Here is an 18,314-nt window from a genome sequence, read left to right on the forward strand (position 1 = left end):
TGGGGTACATGGCCTATGCCCGATTGCTGCACACATGGAAGTCACAGGAGCCTGACTAGGTGTAGATGGCTCTTACTACTGGTGGGGTTGGGGTGCCACTTAGCCTGCCTCACAAAGGGTCCTTGCCTACAAGGCTCGCCCTAGCCTAGGGCAACCCACAGCCCACCTCCCCCACTCAGACACTTCCTAATGCACGCAGAGTCAGATGGATGTGACTGTACTCACCCCCTTGTGGCTGCTGTAATGCCCTCAAGCGCCCATCCAACTCCGGATTTGCCACCACCAGGATCCGGAACATCAGGGGGGTTATGGTGCGACAGGCACCCCTCCCACGTTGGGAGGCCATCCCCAGCTGGGCCTCCGCCGTCTTCTTGCTCCAGCGGTGGATGCCCTCCCATCTTTTATGGCAGTGGGTGCTCCGTCTGTGGTGGACCCCCAGTGCCCGGACAGCCTTGGCGATGGCACGCCAAATATCCTTCTTCTGGTAGGCGCTCACCTACAGAAATAGCACAGGGGAAAAGGTGAAACAATGACCGTCCGGAAAGTCACTGTCATTGGCCCACGTTCCCACCCTTGCCCTGACACACATACACTCACCGTCGTATCATGGACGCCTCATCCCCCCCCATCTCCCACCCACACCACTCCAAACAGGCATTGCCCATACAGCATGCTCAGCGTGTACTCACCTGTTTGTCTGGAGGACCGTAGAGTAGTGTGTACTGGGGGAGGACCCCATCCACTAGTTTCTCCAACTCCTCCGGTTTGAAGTCAGGGGCCCTTTCCCCAGACACTTGAGCCATTGTTGCTTCCAGACTGAGGTCACAGCAGCACTTGCAGTGTAGGTCCTCTCCTGTCGAAGATCAGGCATCAAGTGAGTGAACAGAGAGAAAATGTCAGTCACGTCCGCGGCTGTGCATTACACCTCCGCCGGCGTACATTGTCATTGGCTCCTGGGACCCATAGGATCCAATGTTAACCAATGCAGGATTGCGCCGACCACCTACCGCGACGGTGTACAACACCAGCGCAGTTACCTCATATCCCCTTGTCCCACCTTACAGGTCATGCCGCCGCCATTTCAGGGGGCCACATGGCATTATTTTTAAATGCGTCACACATATCTAGGACTTGCATACACACTAAGACAGGCACATAGCGGATTGACAATTGTGTGCAATAAAGTTGTTTTTTTTGTACCTCAGTGTTGGCTGACCCTCTGATCGCTGTTCTCATCCATAGAGCACGTCCGCCGGGACAGGTGAGGAGATGGCGGCATCCTCCGGTGTAGAGACCGCTGGTGGACCTGTCGACAGTGGAAGACCGACATGTAATAGTCACCTACAGACTTGATCGTGCCACAATCCAGGAACTGTGTGCCCAGTTGAAGCCAGACTTGATGTCAGCTATCCGACATCCCACAGGAATCCCACCTCTAGTGCAGGTCCTGTCAGTACTTCATTTCCTGGTAAGTGGGTCTTTTCAAACAACAGTGGCCGTAGCATCAGGGATGTCCCACCTATGTTCTCTAACGTGTTGTCCAGAGTGTTGTCTGCCCTGCTGAAACACAGACGCAGCTACATCGTTTTCCCTCAGGTGGAGGATTTGCCTACAGTGAAAGGTGACTTCTATGCCCTGGGACATATCCCTAACATCATAGGTGGCATTGATGGGACACATGTGGCCTTGGTACCCCCACGCAGGAGTGAACAGGTGTACAGAAACCGGAAGAGCTGCCATTCTATGAATGTGCAGTTGGTGTGTTTGGCTGACCAGTACATCTCCCATGTGAACGCCAAGTTTCCTGGCTCAGTGCATGACGCTTGCATTCTGAGGAATAGCAGCATCCCTTATGTGATGGGGCAACTCCAGAGGCACCGTGTGTGGCTATTAGGTGAGGACAAGGATCCTGTACAGTGTGAATAGTTGTCTGGGTCTGGGGTTGTCCCTAAGGGTTAGTGTGTGTCTAACAGTTGTCCCTCAACATTTGCAGGTGACTCTGGCTACCCCAACCTGTCATGGCTACTGACCCCAGTGAGGAATCCCAGGACAAGCGCAGTAGAACGCTACAATGAGGCACATGGGCGAACTAGGAGGGTTATAGAGAGGACCTTCGGCCTCCTGAAGGCCAGGTTCCGGTGCCTCCATAAGACAGGTGGTACCCTTTACTACTCACCAAAGAAGGTGTGCCAGATCATCGTGGCCTGCTGTATGCTGCACAACCTGGCTTTGTGATGACAGGTGCCTTTTCGGCAGGAGGATGGTCCTGAAGGAGGTGTTGTGGGAGCTGTGGAGCCTGTGGACAGTGAAGAAGAGGAGGAAGAAGAAGAGGACATAGACAACAGAAACACCGTGATCTAACAATACTTCCAGTGAGACACAGGTAATAAGACATCACTGCCTCCTACATCTGATAAAATTGTTCGACCTCTCATCTGTCTGTCACTTTCACCCAGTGTATGGACCCTAATTTGTCACTTTCCCTTTCGATTTCACAGATGTAGGTCCCACTGTGTGACCTCTGTTATGTTACCTCATGGACTAGAGCTGTGTGACATAGGTATGTTGACAATAGAATGGACATTGCTGTTTCCCGCAGTTTTTGCAAATACACATTTGTGAAAGCACAGACTGACTCCAGATTGTTTTGTAGTTCAAGGGTGTTTATTTAAGTGCTAAATAGTATAGTGGAGGAGGTTGTAAAATGGTCAGGGGTGATGGTGGAGGAATGTCCATGGCAGAGTCCAGTTTATTAATCTCACAGGTGCATTGTCCAAAGGGGCATAGGAAGTGGAGCTAGGGCAGTTTAAGGATGGACAAGGTGACAAAGTGGGACAGAAGGATGACATTCAGGGTGGTCTCATTTCTTGGCAGGGGTCTTGGCATTGTTCTCTTTCTTTGTTCTGGATCTCAGGAACCGCTTGCGGGTGGTTCTCCATCTGCAGGGGGTGGGTGCTGGTGTCGTGATCCTGTGGCGGTGCCTCCTGTCCACTAGCGGCGGCGGAGGTGGTGGGCAGTTCATCGTCCAGGCTAGTGTCAGGGGCCCCTTGTTGTGCCTCAGTGTCCCTCCTGGAGCTCATGAGGTCCTTCAGCACCCCTACAATAGTGTCCAGGGTGGTATTGATGGATTTGAGTTCCTCCCTGAACCCCAAATACTGTTCCTCCTGCAGCCGCTGGGTCTCCTGAAACTTGGCCAGTACCGTTGCCATCGTCTCCTGGGAATGATGGTACACTCCCGTGATGTTGGAGAGGGCCTCGTGGAGAGTGGGTTCCCTGGGCCTGTCCTCCCCCTGTCGCACAGCAGACCACCCAGTTCTCCGGTTTTCCTGGGCCTCTGTCCCCTGAACCGTGTGCCCACTGCCTCTGCCCCCAGGTCCCTGTTGTTCTTGGGGTGGTGGTTCAGCCTGGGGTCCCTGTAGTGGTGGACACACTGCTGCTTGATGTGTCCTGGGGATAGAGGTATGGGCCCGCTGGGTGTGTGCTGTGCTGGTGTTTCCTGAGGGGGGAGGCTCTGTGGTGGCCTGTGACCGTGTGAGGGGAACCGACTGTCCCGAGGTCCCAGATGGGCCGGGCTGGTCATCTAGATCCAGTTGGAAAGAACTGCTGTCATCACTGTGGGCCTCTTCTGTGGGGGGAGTGGACATGTGTGGACCCTCCTGTCCGGTGACGTTGGGTAGGGGTCCTGCAGGGGTGTAAAGGCATGATCATTGCATCTGTGTGTGCCATTGTGTGCAATGGGTGGGTGACCCTGTACCCCAGTGTTTACATTCTTGTGTAGGACCTTGTATGTTAATTGTTTAGGGGTCTGTGTGGGTATGTGGACATGCATTGGTGATGGGTATCCATGCTTTGTTGTTGCATGCAGGGCTTGGTGTTGGGAAGTGTGGTTTGTGATAGTGGGACATATGTGAGGAGTTGGAGTGTTGGGGGTGAGGACGAGGGTGGGGGTATGTGATAGCATGCAGGTAGGGTGGGGGGTGAAGTACTTAAGATTTTACTTACCAGAGTCCATTCCTCCAGCTACTCCTGCGAGGCCCTCAGTATGCAGTATAGACAAGACCTGCTCCTCCCATGTTGTTAGGTGTGGGGGAGGAGGTGGGGGTTCGCCGCCAGTCCTCTGGACCGCAATGTGGTGTCTTGAGACCACAGAACGCACCTTCCCACGTAGGTCATTACACCTCTTCCTGATGTCCTCCCGTGTTCTTGGGTGCTGTCCCACAGCGTTGACCCTGTCCATGATTCTGTTTCATAGCTCCATCTTCCTAGCTATGGTGGTGTGCTGCACCTGTGATCCGAATAGCTGTGGCTCTACCCGGATGATTTACCCCACCATGACCCTGAGCTCCTCCTCAGAAAACCTGGGGTGTCTTTGCGGTGCCATGGGGTGGTGTGGGTGATGTGTGAGGTGGTGTGTGTTGTGATGTGTGGGGTGATGTTTAGGGGTGTGTAGTGTTTTGTGCGTGGATGTGGATGTGTGATGGGGTTGTGTGCCTCTGTATGCTGGTGTGGTCTTTGCTTTGCTGTCTCTCTGCTTCTGCCAAATTTTGGGTTGTAAGGGTTTGTGGGTAATGTGGATGTGTGTTTTATATTGGATTGGGTGTGTGGGAGTGGTATGTGTATGTGTATCAGGTGTGTGTATTTGGAATTGTCCAATGTCGTAGTGTTTTGTAAAGGTGTGTGTATTTTGAGCGCAGCGGTGTGTATCGTCAATGGAATACCGTGGTTGAAAGACCGTCGCGTGGATTCGTGGGTCGTGATAGTGTGGGCATATTCCTGTTGGCGTGACGGTGGAGGTTTGGTTATCGCCAGTTTATCACTGACCTTTGGTGTGGCGGACTTGTGTGGGTGTCTAGATTTTGGTGGATTCTGAGCTGTGGGTCGTAATAGCTGTAGCGGATTTCCGCGGCGGTGTGTTGGCGGTCTTCTGCACGGCGGTAAGCGGGATTTACCGCCAATGTTGCAATGAGGGCCTTAGTTTCCTATTTGGCTAGTTTTAATCGGCTGATAGCAGAGACATCCTGGCCTTAAGAAAAGCAAGCATCCCTGTTCTACCAAGGACTCAGAGAAGAGCTAAAATACATTCTTGCCCAGATCGATCCTCAACCTACAGATTGTCAAGATCTGATAAACCTTGTTTTGAGAATAGACCATCATCTTGCAGAATGACAAGGAACACACAAAAAGACTGAGAAATATTCCTGGTGTGTTCACGAACGTAGAGAATCAAGAACTCCGATGTCTTTACTGTAGGCGCAAGGGCCACTTCGTCAAAGAGTGTCCAATAAAACAAAAGAGCAAACAAGGTCCAATCAAGAAAATTGCAGCAAATGCACAAACCGAGCAGGAAAAACTAGATCACCCAAGATGTAAAGAAGGGTTGCTCTTGGGTGTCATCATGGACCCTTCACAGTCAAGGCATCTTAAGTTAGACATTGAAGTACAAGTAAAGAAATATCTTAAGCAAGCCTTAGTGGATTCTGGGGCTACCAGTAACTTTGTGGATGCACAATTGGTTCAAACATGGGGGATCCCATGCACCACAAAGAAAACCCCAGAAATCATACAAGCCGTAGATGGAAAACTTTTAGCTGGAGGCCCAGTAACTCTGCAGACCGTCCCCTTGTCGGTGACCTGTAATGGGGGAGAACAGAATATCAAACATGAAGAGAAAATTATCTTTGATGTCATCCATGTCCCTCAGTATGGAATCATTCTTTGTCTGCCATGGTTAAGTTATCATAACCCTGAAATCACTGGTCAGTACAGAAAATCGTATTCTCCTCCATCTTGTGTAATGAAAAATGTCTCCAGACATCAAGAGTCACAAAACCTTGCAAATCTCACGTAGCAACAGGAGCTGAAAAAGATGTACTGCTGCCCTGGCAGTACTCATCCTATCTAGATGTTTTGGATGAAAGAGAAGCAGAAACCTTGCCACCTCTTAGACCATATGACTGCCAAATTGATCTAACTCCTGGTGCTATACTCCCTAGCTGTCGTGTGTACACCATGTCAGAACACAAAAATCAACACCTAAGAAAATACTTAGATCAATTTCTAGCTAACTGCTTTATTCATCCTTCCAAGTCTCCTCCAGCTTCTCCTCTTTTTTTTGTCCCCGAGGCTAATAGGGATCTTCGAGCCTGCATAGACTATAGAGGATTGAACAAAATCACAGTCAAGAACAAATACCCATTAACTCTGATTCCTGTCTTGTTGGATCAAGTTAAAAAAGCAAAAATCTACAATAAGTTAGACTTAAGAGGTGCTTACCATTTAGTCAGAATGAGAGAAGGCGATGTATGGAAAACTGCCTTTAAAACCCGATATGGTCTATTTGAACACACAGTCATGCCCTTTGGACTTTGCAACGCTCCAGCAGCATTTTAGTTCTTTCTGAATGACGTCCTTAGAGAGTATGTAGTCTATATCGACGACATCTTAATCTATTCAGACAATGAAGTCGAACATGTGCAACATGTTAAGAAGATTCTCACAGCCCTTCGAAAGCATAAACTGTATTGCAAATTAACCAAATTTGAATTCCATGTTACCACCGTCGAGTTCTTAGGAGTCATCCTTACCCCTCAAGGTATGGTCATGGCAGAAAGAAAAGTACAAGCAGTAGCTGATTGGCCCACTCCAAAGACTGTTCAAGATGTTCAGTGCTTCCTAGGTTTTGCAAACTTCTATCGCAGGTTCATAGATCATTTCTCTCAGACAGTGGCACCAATCACCAAGTTGATGAGAAAGAAAGAACCATTTGTATGGTCCCCTGAAGATGACAGAACCTTTTCAACCTTAAAGGAAGCCTTCTCCACTGCCCCAGTCTTGATTCACCCAGACGTTGAGCTTCCATTTATAGTGGAAGCAGATGATCAGATGTGGCCATTGGTGCAGTGTTATCACAATGCAGCAAAGATACTTGTCAACTACATCCTGTAGCTTACATGTCTCGAAAACTGAACAAAGCAGAACAAAATTATGTTATTGCTGAGAAAGAACATCTGGCAATTCGTGATGCCTTCAAAGAATGGAGACTCCATTTGTTAGGTGCCAAATATACTATCACAGTATATACAGATCACACCAATCTCCAGTTCATGAGTTCAGCTAGACTTTTGACTCCTCGGCAACTACGACAGTTTTTTGGCGAGTTTGATTTTGTGGTAACTTTGCATCCCGGAAAGGATAATCGCAAAGCAGATGCTTTGTCCAGTCAAGATTCTACAATGTTACCCGCGATTCAGTCTCCTAGGTCTATCATTGCTCCAGACAAGGTTCAAAAACCGAAGATTTTTTTGAAGAAATCTGTAATTCCTTCAACATTGAGAAATGGCAAAGTCGGGCTCAAGCAGATCTCAAAAGGTCAAATAAACAAGGACTACCTTTCCATGATGCCTGTTTATTTGTTCCAACTACCAATTTGCGCAAGTTGGTATTTCATTGGCTGCACGTTATACCTACGGCAGGTCATCCAGGTATTCCTAGAAATCTTGAATTAGTTCAATGCTACTTTTGGTGACCTACTTTGATAAAAGATGTCAAACAGATGGTAGCTAACTGTGAAGTTTGTGCTTGCATCAAGTCAAGTCATTCAAAACCAAAAGGTTTGTTACATCCTCTCCCAACTCCACGTCGACCTTGGGAGCACATCTCATTAGACTTTATTACTGGTCTACCCATTGTTCAACACCACTCAGTAATCCTTGTGGTGGTAGATAGTCTCACGAAATATGCACGTTTAATTGCTTGCAAGAAATTGCCCACCTCCAGTGAACTGGCAACAATCCTTTTAAATTGAGTGGTCCGATATCACGGATTATCAAAAGTGATTCTCTCCGATCAAAGATCACAATTTGCCTCTAACTTCTGGAAAACCTGGTGCAAAACACTTCTAATCACTTCTACATTGTCTCCCAGTCATCATCCTCAAACGGATGGCCAAACTGAGCGACTTAATCAGAAATTGAAACAATACCTGAATGCTTATGCTGAGAAAGCTTTTCATTCTTGGACATCAATGCTTTGGTTAGCTGAACTAGCCTACAATAACTTGTATCATACTTCCATTGGTGTTACCCCCTTTTTGGTCTGTTTGGCTATCATCCTTCTACCCTGCCAATCGAGATTCCACAAGAAAGTTCACTTACACCAGCCATGTCAGAGACGATTCAACAACTCCATAAAATCCAGAAACAAATCCAGCAACATCTAGATAAAGCTAAACAAACGTATAAAAAGCACTATGACAAGAAACATTGTGAAGGAGCCCAATATAAGCCAGGTGGTAGAGTGTGGATTTCCACACGTCATATTGACTTCAAGAAAAATCATATGTTTAATCTCAAATTCATAGGTCCTTACACAGTCCTTCAGCAAATCAATCCAGTGACCTATAAACTGCTGTTACCAAGGTCACTACATATTCATCCAGTGTTTCATACTTCACTCCTGAAAAGAGCTGTCCAAAAAGTCCACTCCCAACCAGCTCCAGTTCCAGTACAGGGAGAATTGGAATACAAAGTTAAACAGGTGCTGGATTCAAAATTTAGAGATCGCAATCTCTGGTATCTAATATCTTGAAAAGGTTACAGTTCTGAGAGCTACTCATGGGTCTCGGCATCTGACATTCGTGCTCCACGACTAGTGAGGTGTTTTCATCGCCTGCATCCAGACAAACCAGGCCCTAGAGCGTGCTTGGGAGGGTGGAGTACTGTCAACATCAGGACAGTGCGCGCTCTACGGGCGACGTAAATGCAAAAAACCCAGTCCGTATGCAAAGGTATTTTTCATGCATTGGGTCTCTATGCAGTATGTTAACTTTTGCATTGCAGAGCTTCTACCTTGAAAAGCCATTAATGCTGTTTGTAATTAATTGTTCATTTGCAAGGCTTGTTTGCAGGACTACAGGCTGTGGTCCTTTATTCTAAGACCTTCTAGAAGTCTTTCTTGCAGCTTGGTTGGGTGTGGCTTGTGGGCGGGGCTTGGCTCTATCTAAGGAATCCAGCCCAGCTCCACTTGCTCACTATTCAGAGGTCCTGGTGCAGAGCAGCAGCATTTTCCAGAGTTCCTGTCCTGGAGGCCTATCCAGTCATTTCTAGGCCTGCCCTCGTTTCTTTGGTGATCTTCCAACATGGCGGTAAGGCGGAGGTCGGGTTAGGCCCCCGACTCCGTTTCCAATGACACTCGAGTTTTGGAACTAAACTTGACATTGCATGTGCGATTGTTTTCCTGGCATTTAATTCTTGATTTTCAGATCGGCTGTGAGCGCTATCATTTCATGGCATTTGTATTGTGAATTCAGAATTGGCAACAGTGTGCGAGATTCATTCCTAGCATTTACTTCTTGGCATTCAGATCGGCAGTGTGCACGATCATTTCATGGCATTTGTATTGTGAAATCTGAATCTGTAACAGTGTGCGCGATTCAATCCTGGCATTTACTTCTTGGCATTCAGATCGGCAGAGCGTGCGATCACATAGCAAATGGTTCTTGATAATTGAATCGGCAACAGTGTGCGCGATTCATTCCAGGCATTTAACCTTTGAAATACAGATAGGCAGAGTGCGCGATCATTTCTAGACCTCGAAATTTAGAAGTGCAAGTTTGATTAAGGTGCATAATATTTCCTGAACATTTGAGTCTTAGAACTCTTAATCAGAGAGTGACATAGCCGTGTTATTCATGAATCTAGTACAGTTCATTCATGCAGAGAAATAACCATGTGTTCTTTGATTCTTGTTATAATGCGATGACTACTCTAAGAATTATTTGGAGAGCGTTTATTGTGGAAAAATATAATGTGTTAATTCTGGAATGTTCATATGAAAACCTTGTATAACATTTTCTTGATTTCCAGGTACCTAGATTCTTGAGGCCTAGTTATAGTGAAGCCTTAGGCCATTCATGTTTTCAGTATAAGTGTTTATTTGAAACAAAACTTGTTGAAAGTCAATGTGATTAATCTTGCAATTGTTTTGTTTAACTCTTGCTTCCACAGGTCTTTTTCCCCGCTGTTCCCAACCCAAAACTCATTCCCCCACTTGGCCATTCTTTAACTCTGTGCTATATTACTAGTGGAGTTTGGAGCTGCCAAGAGGTGGACAGGTTGGGAGCATACGCAAGCCCAGAGGATCTGGTCTCCCTGACAATAAATGTGTTTTGTTGTTGTGTGCATCGACTGATCCAATAGTAACATCAAAATTGAGGACTTTGAAAATAACATTAGAGCGCATGTTTTGTAGGGAAGAGCTGAGAGGCTGGCCTTGGTAAATTGAAGACAGAACTATTTAAATAGATCCTGGACGAGATTCAAATGCAAATTGAACTGGACAGAGTGCATGTAGTTGGTCAAAGGCACAGTATAGATGCTCAAGGACCAGAAGACATCTCAGTGAAGTTTGATGACTATCAGATAAAAGTAAGGTTATTATGGGCAGCATGGAACAAGGGCCCCATTAACCACAAGGCCACGGTTATACCCTACTTCAAGATATCTCACAATCAACACAGCAATTCAGGCCAATCACAGATGAATTGAGGGAAGACAAAGTCTGGTACCAATGGCTATTTCTTAACTTTGAATTTCAGAACAAAACAAATTAAACTTCAAGGTGCATTTTTTTACTAGCAGTAACACATAGTGAATTCAGAGACTTAAGTGAGACATTGATGAGTAGATTGGAAAAACAGAATTTTAGGCAGGGAATATAGTTTATTTCCTATGCACTGATTTGAGGTCTGCCATGGAGAGGGTAATTTATTAGTGAATACTTTAGCAGTGTAAATAGAGACAGACTTAGGGTCCCTTAGAGGTTTCTTGGAATGAGGAGACTGACACAGATACTGGTACACTTCACAATCAAGGGCCTCAAAGTGTAGGCAGCTGAGAGGTGAACTGAAAGGATGAGTGATATCAAGATACGTTCACGGGCACAGGAGAATGTAAGATGTTAATAACGATTCAAAAGTTTACTCGAATGTTGCGAGTAGCAATACAACATTTTCATGGGACTAAGTGAACCCATAACAAAGTAAAAATATGCCATTGAAGAAGTGAGGTAAAACATGCTCCATACGTTCCACTCCTCGAGTATGATTACACATAATGGAGTCCCATTGTCCTTCCATGTTAGTTAGAGAGCACCTGGAAGAGAGAAACCTAACAGTAGCGAAGGCTTATACTCCAATATGGGCTAGAATGCCTTCCTATCTAATTCACTTGAAGTGATAGCAGGATTACCGAAAGAAGACATTATCCTTCGGGCAATCTTCAAAGTAGTATGAAAACTCAATACGGAGTCATTGCACATGTGAGCTTTTTCAACAATATCAAAGCAGGAGATCAGGGAGTTAGTTAGCACTGCATGGGGATTGGCCGGAGCAACACAAGACTGAATTAGAGTACACTTTTTTCTCACATTCATAGAGCATACACAAGAAACAATTATGTAATGGTTAGCAACACCCTTGTAGCACTCACTACCAATTCTGAAATTAGACTAAGAACCATTTCAGTCCACACTCTGATAATTATGAACACAATGGCAATGCAAAGGTACTAACAAAGGGCCCTGCAAAACTGACACCTCTCTGACAAGAAACCAGGGCCCATATTTAAACTTTTTTAGCGCCGCATTTGTGTCGTTTTTTGATGCAAAATCGGCGCAAACTTACAAAATACCATAGTAATATGTAAGTTTGCGCCGATTTTGCGTCAAAAAACGCCCCAAATGCGGCGCTAAAAAAGTAGAAATGTGGGCCCTAGTCCTAAAAAGGTAACTGCGCACAAACATCTCAGAATAATTAGAAAATAATGTTAAGGGAAAGGTTGCAGAAGCTGGACTGTGGGACTCCTGGAAGGTGGTATTGAGGAGGTTCTTTATTGGAATGATGAACATTTTGAAAGTCAGGAATGAACAGAGGAAAACAATGGAGGAAGATTTAAACAAAACTGGAAAGAAATATAGGGACAACCCTTCTCAATGCCTCCTTAAGGCGATAACATCTAAAATAGAATAAGTAAACTATTTGAACACAATCCAAGCCAAACTCACTTTATTATAACTTAAGTATAAGCATATGCAGTATGCACAGGGGAATACATTTGTCCCACGTTTAGTCCTATTGTCCAAGAGATCATACCAGACTCGGGTGATAGGGTATCAAAGAAAGCAGACATGCTAGCAGCATTCTATGTATTCTATTCCCAACTATATATGCCGTTGCACCTGCCAGAAGATACGCAAATAGATCATCTAGGCCATTCCATAGGTTGAAAACTGGCCAGAGGGAATGAGCAGTCACCTATAATGGACGAGGAAATAATTGTTATAGTTTAATAAAGCCCCAGACCTATACAGATATGTGGGAGGCTCCAATAAAACGTGTTCTGGTTTCATAACCCCACACTTGACAAAATTATTTAACACTTAGATTATATAATTTAATTTAAAAAATCCTTGCTTTAAATTGGGAGAACATCCTTCCCGAATGTATTCATTCAGATCACTCAGGCTTTATCAAATACACCAAACTCATAATAATAAAAAGAGGGTGAACTATCTGTTTGACAAGGCTATCTGAGAGACTAGGCTGTACCTGTGATCCCCGTGACCCTAGATGTGAAAGAAGGCTTTGGCTAGATATTCTGGAACTTCCTAATCAAGTTGTTGCAAAGTTGCGATTTGGTACCAAATGGTATATTTATGGTGTTGAGAGGCTACAGCGTACCCAACTCGAGCATTACACTGAACGGGAGGAATAACTCACTCTTTCAATCTGGAAAAGAGTAACACGTCACGGACGCCCCTTGTTTCCCCTAATCATTGCCCTTAGTGACGAGCCTCTTGCAAGACAAATCCGAGAATATGAGAATATAAGAGGTCTTCAATTTGGGCCTGATACTTATAAGATCAATTTATTTGTTGATGATGGACAATTACCCATAAATTCCCCAGATACTTAGGCACTCCGGCACCATGTATTACTTGAAGGACATGAACGAACAACAGGTTTTAAAATAAATATGTCAAAATCAAAGATATTTAAGTTAAAGCTTCCACTAGCAGAGATACACACACTACCATGACGGAATACAAAAACTATGAAAAACCTTGGGTTTCCAAAATGCCTAAGCCTGCAGATCTTTATAAGGCTAATCTGATACCTCGGACCTGAGGAGATGGTTATCACTTTGTTTATCTTGAATCGATCTAATACATGGTCAAAAAATGTAACATTCTTCGTAGAGCACTATATCCCAGGCCCTCCCTGTGATTACATCGGAGGGTTTCTTTACTTTTGCAAAAATATGTGTTTGAAATATATTTGAAAGAATGGCCGCCCGAATCTTTGAAAATTAAGTGCCATCCCAGAGAGAAGGGATGGCTACCTGTGGAAAGCACGATACCACAAGTAGTAAGATAAACGTCTTAATTTCTTTCTTAAAATAAGCCGTTCGTAATAGGAGCAAATGCCGGCACAACACGCACTGGCAACCATCCCCAACAACTGTCCAGTTCCCCCCTAACATTCTATTCCCCATTTGAGTTCCATTCCATTATGACCGCTACATTCTAATCACCACACATCTTCCCCCTCAACAAAAACATTTCTTTTCAATAATGCAAAACAAACCACATATTAAATATATATTAATAAAAATTCTCGGTTTAACACAAATTGGAATTATTTACTTTCCATCAAAAAGTCTTTGAGGTACCTTGATAACTCCCTTTTTCTCTGAATTATTTACTTTCTATCACAAATTCTTTGAGGTACCTTGGTAACTTCCTTTCTCTCTGACTTTTCCGAATAGAAACAGTATGAGAACCAGATCCAACACCATCACCACCATCAGAGCGCACCACATCCGATTGCAAAACAGGATGATTCCCCAATAAATACCCATTAACCTCATTTTGTCTGCTGCACTCCTTCCCCTCAGGAATGCCACTTCCTTTGCACAAACTCACATGCCGCAAATTACGTTTTCTCCCATCTTCAAGCTTAACAGCACCATCCAAAACTTTCATAATTTTCACAGGATTCGACCACTGAGGAGCCCCCTTACATATTAAGCAAGGAGTCCTTACACGCACATACTGTTTAACTACCAAATGTGGTATGGACATTCCATTATTAACTCTCTTAAGCACCCTGCCCTGATACTTTTGTACTCGTTCGCTCACAGAATAAAAGTCCTCTGTAACTGACTCTCTTTGTTTTTTGTTCATCAACCACCAAGGAATTAATTTAGAAGATGGTTTCTGTCCCCTCAATAGCACAAAAGGTGTCTTACCCGTACCAGAATGGGGTGTAATCCTGTAAGATAACAACATACTTTGGATGGCCTCCTTCCAAGATAAAGTGGATGCTAATGTTAACTGTATAGCCTCCTTGACTACCCTGTTAAACCTTTCAACCTGACAATACCCTTCTGGGTGATATAATGAGACCCTCACATGGTTCACCCGACAACTCTTCAAAAAGGACTGCATCTTGCCAGAAACAAGTTGTACCCCATTATCCAAAACAATGGTTTCTGGAATGCCTTCCCTTGCAAATGCATATTTCAAAAATTCAATGACAGTATCAGTGGTTATATTGCCAACCATACGAACCTTGGGCCATTTGCAAAAGTAATCAATCAGGACAATAGCATGTGATTCCTTAGCAGGAAGAGTAACAAATGGTCCCATGAAATCAATTGCTACCTTCTGCCATGGCTCATCAGGCAATCCAACCATATGTAACAGTACCACCAAAGGTTTAACAGTCTTATCACTCAACATACACACACTACACTCTCTAATCCAACGATTCACAATGCCATCCAGACCTGGCCACCAAAAAGTTTCCTTATTTTTTTCTCCTGGTACTTGTCATATCCCCATGACCTTCATGCCCCAACCTAACAGTAGTTCCCCGCATTCCATAGGGGGGAATTATTTTGTCACCCCTCAAAATGATCTCATTAAACACTGACAATTCATTCTTAACTTTCCAACATGAACTACAGACGCCTTGTAAACTCCGATCTGACAGCCACCCCTTCAAGATAGATTCTCTCACTTTCAACAAAATCTCATCCTTCTGCATTTTCTCCATCCACACACATTCAGATATCCCCAATTCAATTTTCTCATTTTGCAGAAACATCACATCATCATGAGTAAATGCCACACCACATTCACCATCATCAACCTCCTCAACACTTCCAGTGGCCAGAGGTAATCGAGACAAACTATCCGCCACACAGTTACTTTTCCCCAGAAGATGCAAATTGTCAAAATGATACATTTGTAATTTCAAAGCAAGTCTTGCTAACCTTGGAGTAAGGTTTTTTCCACCTCCCGAACTCAAGATGTTAACCAGCAGTTCATAGTCCATGCAAATTTTGAATTTACGCCCCCATATACATTCTAAATCATTGCACCACCCAAGTAGAGGCCAACAACTCCCTTTAAATCACAGAATAGCTCCTCTCTGTATGGGAAAACATACGAGATACATATGAAACTACCCATGAACTTCCTTTTCTCTGTTGAGATAATACTGCACCAATACCATACCCACAAGCATCCACTGATGCAATACATGCAATACATTCAGCAGCTTCATAAAATGATCTTAAACAAGATGCATTCGCAATTTCATCTTTTATAGTTGCAAATTCCTCAGCATGTGCTTGCTCCCAGCAAAATGTTGCATTTTTCCTCAGTAACGCTTGAAGATTCTCCACCTTGGATGCATACTTTCCACAAAATAAGAATAAAATTCAGTCAGCCCCAAAAAGAATAGCAATTGCTCTTTACATTTCGGTTCCGGAGCTTCACAAATAGACTTCACATGGCTGATCTTGGGTTGAATGCCTTCCTTAGAAATAATATGACCTAAACATTACACTTGTTTTTCTCCAAATTTACACTTCTAGTCTTTCACTGTTAACCCGTAGTCTTTTAATGCTTGCAACACTGCCTTTAAAATGCAGTCATGCTCAATTTGATCTTTTCCATACATTAATATATCATCTTGAAACACTTTTGCACCATTTACATTTGAAAGTATTTTGGATAATTCCCTTTGGAAAACTGCAGATGAACTAGCCAATCCAAATAGCATCCTTTTATACTGGAACATCCCTTCAGGTGTAATAAATGCTGTACAATGCTTAGGATCTGGATTCAAGTGTATGTGATAGTAAGCATTTGCCAAATCGATAATGAAAACACTGTCACATCACCAATGGATGACATTAATTCTTGTAAATTTTGCAATAGAAAAGCATCTACTGAGATAATATCATTGAGTGCTCACAAGTCTACACACAGCCTGAGATCCCTACTTGATTTCATAGAAATTACAATCAGAGAAACCCAATCAGAGCTTTCGATAGGTTCAATAATGTTTATGTTGAAGTCTCGCAATATATTCTCCAATTTCCCTCTATAGTTAAACTGAACATTCCTTCACCTTTTTCTTACAGGATTGGCATTCTCTTTTAACACAACAGTAGGTTGGGAATTATTCATACTACCCGACTGATTACTGAAAAATCAGAATGCAAATCATTATTAGTTTGCAAATTACACACATTTACAGTCTAACACTAGGGTCTACCTTCAACCCAAGCTCACACATATGTGGCTAACCCAAAATTGTCCCACTTTCAGCTATAAGGACCTCTCCAGTACATTTCCTCCCAGCAAATTCAAACTCTGCTTTCATTTTACCCACTATCGCAATTTTATGACCAGAATAACTACAAGGACTGGTTTTGGTGTTTTGAAATTCTCTGCCAGGCCACAACTGGTTAAATAGCGTTTTCCCCATTATAGTATACCGTGCACATGAATCCACCATAACTTCCACCTGCACATCATCAATACTTAACCAACACTTAGGTAACTGAAGACTCCTCCCTTTGACATTGTAACTCTGTATACCTAACCCCATATTTTGAATACCATTTTCAAGTCCATCATCATCAATATCCTCCACAATACAACTCACCTTCTTCGCAAAACTTTTACATGCCCGTGAAAAATGTCCATTCTTCTTACATGTATTACAAATGTTGCTATTAGCCAGAAATCCGTTAAAATGTGCAATATGAGTACTAGCAACACACCTGAAACACACCTTAGCATTATTGGTCATGCCAATTTTGTTACCCCCCACTAGCAGGATGAACTACAACCCTTTTTTTCTCCTTACAATCCCTATCACCACCCACAGCACATACTGTACAACTGTCTTTGTTTTCTCTTCTCATGACCTGTATGCAACTCTCTGTTACTTCAATACTTTTCACTAACTTTATAGCCGTCTTTAAGGATATTTCTCCTGACGACCATAATTTCTCCTGTATTTTTTACGTCATGTGGTCAAAAGCACAAGTAACTGCAAGTCCTCTTAACACCACCATATACTGGTCAATAGATTCATAATCTTTCTGTTCTCTGGAATAAAACGTTAATTTTCCTGCCATACCTCTCCTGAAATTTTTTCAAAGCACATTTGTACCTATCTTCTCCATTAACGTTATCTACAGGTGGTAGATTTTTGAATTCTCTCAATCTCTCAATTAATTCTCTCAATCAATGTTTAAGTAATGACAAATGTCATTCTGGCGTACATTAACCATCCTCCAATACATCCACATACACTTTAAATAAATCTAACCATAATTCCCATTGAAACGGAAGATCTCCTGGCTCAACTAAGAAGAAGGTTGGAGGTTGAATACTAGACATATTGCACAAATATGCAAAAATATTCAAAGGCAAATAACAACTTAAGACAGAAGGAAAAAAACAAAAACTAAATAAAAAAAACAATAAATATATTTAAAAAACTAGGATGAAATCCACAATGCAATAATTATAATTTTCTCATACTCTAGTAATTATAAGATAGGCTCCAACAGATGTGCCCATCACCCTGAACTTGACCAAGGAAGAATACTGGCACAGTTCAGTTAATGTGCAATCCAATTCAGTATGTCCCAAAATGTAGTCGATCAGCATAAAGGTGTTCCAATCACTGTGAAAGAAAAATTATACAATGCACAATTCACTCGACAGGCATAGAGGTGTAACTATCACTGTATAAGTAATTGTGAAGCATATAAAGCTTCCCAACCAGTCAAATGCTCCCTGCACCTCTCAGCCTCAGGAAGCTACTAAGAGGACATATGTAGCTACCTGTCCACCATCTGCCACAGAGTATGTTTATCCGAACAGAAAGAGTACACATTCCATGAACATACAGGTCATTTGCAATGCCTCCAACGTAATAATGGATC

This window comes from Pleurodeles waltl, chromosome 11 (genome assembly GCF_031143425.1).
Source record: "Pleurodeles waltl isolate 20211129_DDA chromosome 11, aPleWal1.hap1.20221129, whole genome shotgun sequence".
Taxonomy (NCBI): Eukaryota; Metazoa; Chordata; class Amphibia; order Caudata; family Salamandridae; genus Pleurodeles; species Pleurodeles waltl.